Genomic DNA, 9,044 nt, shown 5'->3' with positions numbered 1-9,044 from the left:
CAGTTTGATAGGAGTACACCAGGCACATGCATCACAACCAAACGTGCGCGACATGTGATCTCATATCATATCAAGATACACAGCGCATGACCCTGCACGTGTGAGCCATGTTAGAATTCTCTTCAGTTCGAGTAGCCTATCCCACTCACAAGGTCTCTGAATAAAGGTGGTTTAAGGATGTTGAACGAAACACTCATGTTTCTAACGGTGAATTATTCAAACCCCAAAGAATTCGTCTCAACACACGGCTATGATGCTCCCGCACTACTTCTGCTTGTAATGAGAGATGCACATATCTTCAGCCACTGTGGAACATGCTCAACTGGTTAAGGTCAAATAACTGACAAGCAGATCTGTGGTATTAAGCAGAATATTTGCTGTAGCCCATTTTTTATACCAAGACAAAACCACGTACATGATAACACTTCCAATCAGTTAAGATGAGAAGCCATGAGAGCCACAGCCTGGTACTGTATGTATCTATCTATCTCTCTACCTAAGTACGTATGTATGTATGTATGTATGTGCGATACAAACAAGGTAATATTTTTTCGAATGTAACATTGCCGTGGCAAGAGCAGAAATAATGTTTAAATTAACTTTAGAAAGGCAGAAGTTGTCAACAAACAGCCATTGGAGTCGAACCTATATCCCCACGGCACCGGTAATTCGAACACTTCCAATATTAGGTCGCCAAGTATGAAATTTGTAGAAAAGGAACAAAGTTTCCTAATAAATACAAGGAATACTTTTATTCTTCAAAGTAGGCACCCATATTGTCAATACACGTTTGCCATTTCACCGGTAGCTTGTCCATCCCGGAACTGTAAAAGCCTGACAATCTAGAGTCGATAAAATCTTAGAAGGCCTGTTTTACAGCATCTTTGGAATTATATTTTTTCCTATCGAAGAGTTATTCAAATTCTGGAAGAAGTTGTAGTCAGTGGGGACAAGATCAGGTGAATATGATGGAGAACTTCCAACTCCTGTAGTTTCGGCAATGTCATTTTTGTGATGTGTTGTATGGCGTTGTCATGCAATAAAACAGGAGTGGATCTGTTGACTAGACTAGGCTGATATTTTTAGGTTTCCGCATCATTTGGTCCAGTTGGCTGCAGTGTACTTCTTTATACAATTCCAAATAATTTTAAATTATAAAAGTATAATAGAATTCTAAAACTTTAAATGCTTGTGGGGATCCATCCAAGTAAAACTAGAATCAAAGGGATCCTGAGAACTGTTTGAGAACCACTACAGTAAGCCCTTCAAGGCAGTGTCTCAACATGGTTGCAGTTCAGTGATTGAAACAAGTAAAACAACGCCAATCGTTTATGGATTTGATATGATATCCTACACTCATTCAAGAGATTGTGTGGTCCTGTTCGTAAAACGGGAAATATATTTTGTCTTGTTTCTGTAAAAGAGGATGGTTGTAATTTCATCCGTATAACCGTGACTAGTTAAATTTAGCAGTAGTAGCAGTGACATAAATGAAGTTGATCGATTAAATCAATTAGTATCCCTCGTCTACACGTGTGTACCTCGATACTAACGTAAGAAATGGTTATTTCAAATTATTGGCAAATAGAATTATTCCGACAATATACGTGCTAATCTAACACTACCTCGTTGTATGTATCCTTCAATTAAATGCCGAAATGGCACTCCTTAGAATTTGGAAACGAAATAAATTCCATTACAGAAATTGCGTTTAAATTGACATAGAAATTTTGTATTGCAAAAATATAAAAAAATGGACTGAAAAGAAACACCATATTAACATTTATTTTCGGTATGTTAGTTTTTAGATGTTTAATTGAGATATTTACTTAGGCCATTTCAAAAATGGTTTAACCTCCAAACTGCAGACACCTAATTATCGATCTTCGATTAACCCCATTTCTAAAATGCTGAAATATTAACATACTAATGCTACAACGGCTTAAAGTAAAAGAAGGTGACGGTAGTTTCACGGAGAACTGTCAGTGTTGAATACATGCGAGTTTCTTTCCGGTTCTTTGCGATCTGAGCTCAAACCCATGCTGAGATCAAATTTACCATTTTATTTTTTCGAATAAAGAAGAGTTTAAAAAGCTCGCTCTACAGCCGCATGAGTTTGGAAAAGTAACTTTTAAAGGAAAAACGGACCTACCAATGCCTGGTGAATGAATGGAAACTGTTGGAAGCACTGATTGTATATGTGCACGTTGTATATGTATGTATATAGATAAATATACAACCCCTTGATATGTATCTAATTTCCTGACCGCTAAAGAACGAGACTCTCGAACCTTGAGCCACTCATGTTTTCTGACATATATAAAACACACACACACACACGCACGCACGCACGCACGCACGCACGTGTGTGTGTGTGTGTGTGTTAGAAAGAATATTAAGGCAGTCAAATATCTGGATGCTTGTACATTTAAAGATTTTTATTAATATGTGACATGTTTTTATAAATCAGTGCTTGCATTTATTCTTGTAGATTCTCCAGATTTAATTGGAAAATCTACAAGAATAGATGCAAGCGCTAATTTATAAAAACATGTGACATATTAATAAAAATCTGTAAATGCACAACCATCCAGATATCTGAATACCTTATTATTTTTTCTAATATATAATTCCTGTACATCATCTCCAAACCTTCTAATATATATAATAGTCAAAGCAATTAATAAAAAAACTACAAAAGATGCGTGGGACGTTCACAGTTAAAACATTAGGCTCGTACTCAAAGACGGAAAAGTTGTAGAGTAATTGTGTAACGTTCCAGAAATAGTCCATCCTCGGATACTAAACTAAAGTACAAGCGAGACTGGGAAGAGAGGAAATGGGATAAATATGTGAAGACTGATAAAAAAAAAAATCATGGATTAGGTTCACATATTACACATACACTTATTTCCACTTATATACGTCTGTATGTGTATGCGTAAGTGTATGTATGTGCCCGTGCGCGCGCGTGTGTCTGTGTGCATGTGTTGATATATATGGACGCGTACATTAGATATATTGGTGATGAAACCTTAAATTAAATATAGTATAATACCAAATATTCTATTAGTGGAATCTACGAGATGATTTTTAAATTGATGAACACCCACATATGCTGTGATACACGTGTACATAGAGTAATCGCTGTAATATCCACTCCTTTCTGCCTGGCTGGTCTCCTATTTCTACATGCATCATTGACAAAAATCATATCAGAAGAATCATGATTTTCGCTAAAATGTACTCATAGCAAAATATTGAAACCACAAACTTCATGGACATAATCCGTCGGTATTATTATAATCCATTTCAATCTGCTTATAATCACTTCAAACAAAACAGGTTTAAACCTGCTGAGTTATATCACGAGCAAATGAGCATATTTTGAAGCCAGCTACATTATTATTAAAAGGCCTTAATTTTTCCTTTCATAAGCACGTGTCTCTATGAAATAACAACCGATAAAAATGTTGGTTGATTGCTTGGTTCATTGGTTGGTTTGTTGGTTTCTTTCGTAACGCTTCTATTCTTATAGAGACAGACTACGTGAGAGAAAGAAATATACAATAAGAGTAAACCTAACAGTCACACGATGACTAGAGAAAATAATTAGATGCAGAGAGTGAAGGGAGGGGGAGTAGGTGAATGATATTGTTATTTCCATAACTTAAGGATTTAATACAAATATGAAATTTGTTTTTATTTAAGGTAACAGATGCTTTTATTTCGAAATTTAGCATTCATTTCATAATTCACTGAAAGTTGAAATATAATCATTTTATGTATCCAACATTTCCTGATATCACCCACAGCGAGAAAAGTAACACATCTTGTGAGTCGTAACACTCTGTGTGCAAATGTTATATACAGACACGTGCAGGCGTCGCTGTGTGGCAAGAAGCTTGTTTTTTTACTCATCTTTTTTGTATTCATTTCATTCATTAATGTCTGTGTCCAGCTCGCAGCTTTATGTCTGTTTGCCGTTGTTTGTCCCCTCAATGTAATGCCTTTATGGCAAAATTTATGAAATAAAGAAGCTCGCTTCCAATCCACATGGTTTCGGATTCAGTCCCACTACGTGCTATCTTGGGCATGTTTATTCTACGATAGCTTCGGGTAGACCACAGACTTGTGAATGGATTTGGTAGACGAAAACTGAAAGACGCTCGTCGTATGTATGTATGTGTGTGTGTGTGTGTGTGTGAATATATGTATGTATGTATGTATGCATGTAAATGTTTTTGTGTGTATCTTTCAGTTTGTGTTTGTTCCCCCACATTCACCTGACAACGGATCTTGGTGTGTTTCTGTCTCCGTAGTGTAGCGGTTCGGGAAAAGAGAGCGATAGAACAAATCATAGGCTTGCAAAAATAATAAGTCCTGAAGTGAATCTCTTTGATTAAAACCCTTGAAGGAGGTACTTCAAGATGGCCACAGTCAAATGACTGAATCATAAAAACGAATATATCAAGAAAGTGAATCTTTGAGCGTTGTATATGCCATGTTTTGTTTATATATTAACCATAGTTAGAAAAGTTACACATCATGTGATCGATAACATTCTGGGTGTACATGTTACATAGGTATATGAAGTTAATTTATAAATACTGTATGTATGCTATGTTTACTGATATTAACCATTAGTGAGAAAATTATATTTCCAAACTTACCAGTCATACGTCTGGTAACATTGTAGTATATTAATGGCTGCCTATTATTATTATCACAAAACACATTTCAGACATACCTTTCAGTTACACGTTCAGCAGTAAATTAGTTTTCTTACGCAGCAATATGTGATAACAATTTGTAATATTTAATCTACTTCTTTTAGAAACATATATGTAGTTAGTTTGTTTTCATACAGCCACAGCAAAGTAACGTATTTCCTTCTAATATTAAAACAGGTTTCCAAACAGATATCATCTAATAATTTGGTTAATCTTAATAGCATTTGTATCTAACTACCATCAACGAAATACCCAGTCATTCATCACTTTTGTTCTTCTAAAATTCGAAATTTGTTTTATACTTTCTCTTAGATCGTAAAAGCTGATACCATACCTATCATTCTCATAACTTTCCCTTTGAACATAATTCTAAATATATATAATTATACTGGCATAAATTACTTTTGCACACTTACAGTAGAAGCATACATAAACAACAGCAGTTAAACAAAACCTTGTAAAATAATATAAACAAAATATAACTATTATCGAGATATGTTTAATTCAAATAATTTCGAATTATAACAAACCAAAATATTATTCTTTTATAATCAATTGTAAACCATATCTATCTTAAATATTCTTAATATAATCGTATTAAATACATCTTTAATGGTTCTTGAAAGCAGTATTAATACGTAAGAGTTTGAAAACATGCTTAATATAGTGAAATACAAATTATCGCCTATCCATTTTGCAGCTATATACACATAGTTTCAGTAAATAAAACTCTACTCTTTCACTCTCAATCCCTCACCCACACACACACTCTCTCTATCTCTCTCTGTCTCTCGATCTATCTAAATACCTATTTATCTATCTCTTCAAATATATATATATATATATATATATATATATATATATATATATATATATGCGCGTGCTTGCCTTGCATACAAATACTTACGTATTCATCCGCGTATAAACATGAGAATGAACACGTTTGCGTAAATGAATGCATAGATTTTTCAAGAGGATATGTGTATATATACTGGAATAAATAATTACATATAAATACAAACTTATACATTTATGTGTAAGCACACATGCAGACGGACGAAAATATGTCGCAAACACAGAGAAATCTAAATCGTGCATATGTGTATGGTCGCTTTATCACACAAACACACACACACATATGGATATGTATATATATATATATATATATGTGCGTGTGCGTGCGTGTGTGTATATTTCTATAACGTACCTTTCTAGAAAAATCTTTTCTTTCGTGATACGGGACTTGACTGCCCTTTCTAGCATGTAAGAGATCTACATAGTGGATTTCTCTCCGTGTATAGAATTTTATGCAGTACATATATATATATATATATATATATACACGGATGTATATATATTTATATATATATATATATATATATATACATATGTATGTAGGTGAGTAGGTACGTACGTACGTATATATTTTGGAAGGTTTGTATGTATGCATGACTGCATATCTCCGTCCATGTGTGGACGTATGTACAAGTATTTGTGTATACAAACATACACATATACACGTACATACGTCAACACATTTATATATATGTAAACATTTATGTGTATTCCCTTAACGAATACGAACACACCAGTAACTCTTAATCAAGACATTCAAGTTTTAGCTTTCACTCAAAATTCTTGTGGCTATCCTGAATAACAAACACCTAAATATTCTTAGTAAATCTACCAAAGCAGCCATGTAGCAGCTATCTACTTGTGAATGGCCTTGTGTTTACGATTTTTGTTATTTCTGTATTCAAATTTCTGTTCAGTTGATAATCATATTATTCATCCTGTTTTCGTTTCCATTGTTGCGGTTTTTAATATTTCTTCTCGAACGAAAATAGAGAAGAAAAAAATAACAACAACAACAACAAAAAAAACGAAGAGACAGAAGCAATGAACGAAAGCGTTTGATTGATTTTTATCGCCTACCCTCAGGCATGAGATCTTTAATAAGAAACAGGAAACCTTGTGTAAAATTCTTCCATAGAGGTCTTTCGGGTTCCTCTCTTATCTTGGTTATGAAATGTACTTGTTAATGGGAAGGTGAATAAGAATATTCTCTTTTTTTTTTAAATCACGCAATTTAGCGAAATTTATTTGACGAGAAGGCCAAGGGTTGATAACATGCTAATGCAATTTGTATTTAGTTTCTCGCTGATAAAATGATAAACAGCATTTTGTGAGTTCTGAAAGAAGCGGAGATGTGTTTGAAAAAGAAGAGAAGCGAAAAAAAGAAAAACACGAAAAAAGCCTGAAACAAAACAGAATAGTAATAAAATAAACAAAATTACTTCTCAATGGCTGCAAGTGTGAACAATGCAGCGGAAGAAGGAATCTTTTGCAATGAAAATGTTTTTGCATTCTACAATAGGGTTGTAAAAATATACATGACACCAATTTAGCATCGAAATTTTTGGCATTGTTAATCTTGTGAACAGCGTAGTCTAATATCGAGTAGAATAATAGAACAACGTAATACAATAAGTTGCGTGAAGGGCTATGTTTGGCCATTTTTATCTGACAGCAGGGGTAGTTCTATTACTTTGTATTGGGTTAAGTAACGAGCTGTAAATGCCTAACGAAAATCCTAAACTGGATGTCAGCTAATATTGCTTTCCGAGAATATAACAACTCAACATCTTAACCTCTATTACGTCAGCAGAATCTATCTTAAATTGCTGCCTTCCATGTTTAAAAGACAAAACAAAATGAAGGAAATTATAAAATGACAAAGGATACAATTGGTAAACTAATCCTCGGTACATGATTTCGAAACATAGGCAGCAATATGGTAACGTTTAGAAGGCCTTTGATCATAGAATTATTTATTCTGGTCTGATCTTGAGATAAGTAAGGAAACTGAACAAACGTGGCGCATCTACGTGCTACTCAATCTGCAAGAAATAACAGTGAAAATTCAAATTACATCATAGAGTTTTGGGGAAAGGAACGGGTACATTGACTGGTATAGTTTGAAAATTGACCAAATGGTCAAGTATATGAGATTGGTAATAAACTTGTTAGCAATAGCACGAATGATTGTTACAGAGTTTGGCAAAGCTTGTTGCAATCTTTCCCATTGATGAATCATCAACATGCCAAATCTGCAGGATTCCATAAAGAGAAACAATAAAAAAAAAGATAAATAAATTCCAGCGAATATATTCCAGTTATGCCTGTTTCAACAAGAAGAATACTCCGGTGCTACTAAAATCATAGCGACACAAACTTCTTAAAGTGAGGCAGTTTGCATGTGCAGCCTTCAGAATCGCTACAGATTTTGGTTCTTAATATCGGCATGGGTAAACAACGAATACGTTTAACGTATCAAGAAAGGCATTGCTACCAAAATTCATTCACAAGGCTTTGGTCGGCCCGAGGCTATAGTAGAAGACACTTACCTGAGGTGCAAAGCAGTGGGACTGAACCCAGAACCATGTGGTTGGTAAGCAAGCTACTTACTGCACAGTCAGTCATGCACCTATATATATATATATATATATGTATATATATATATATATATATATATACACACACACACACACACACACACACACACACACACACACACACACACACACACACACACACACACACACACACACACACACACACACACACACACACACACACACACACACACACACACACACACACACACACACACACACACACACACACACACACACACACACACACACACACACACACACACACATACATACATATATCTGCCTGTGTTTACTAATACGGGTTGGGTCTGCATGAGCGAGAGAGAGAAAAAATATAAGGGTTTTGTTTTATTTTTTTTTTAGGTTTTGAACTATATATTTAATAGCGTTTGCAAATGTACATGTGGATTGGGTGTTTGTTTGTTCGTGTATAAATGAATGAATAATGGATGAAAAAAATAGAGAACAAGTAAAACTTTAACCGCAGTGAGGTCAAATGATGACGGTTATCTATGAGAATTTATGGTCAAGGTCAGTAACATTCGAATATATGTTAGTGAGAATATTTGTGCTTTTAAAAGAATAGTCTTCATATTGTGTGCATCTGTTTGTATGAGTGTGTGTTCAATAACAATGAAGTTGCTCTTCTAAATTGATGTTCGTGTGCTGTTGGTGGTGGTGTGTGTGTGTAGATATGTGTGTGTGTGTGTGTGTGTGTGTGTGTGTGTGTGCGTGCGTGCGTTTGGGTTTGTCTGTTTATGTGTGAGTATGTGTGTGAGACCTCATAGGTTTAGACTTGGTAGATCAGACTAGTTTTCGAAGAAAAACAAATGTAAAAACATACCTAAAATTA

The sequence above is a fragment of the Octopus bimaculoides genome, chromosome 21 (genome assembly GCF_046866305.1).
Source record: "Octopus bimaculoides isolate indiv1 chromosome 21, ASM4686630v1, whole genome shotgun sequence".
NCBI lineage: Eukaryota > Metazoa > Mollusca > Cephalopoda > Octopoda > Octopodidae > Octopus > Octopus bimaculoides.
This window is presented reverse-complemented; position numbering follows the sequence as displayed.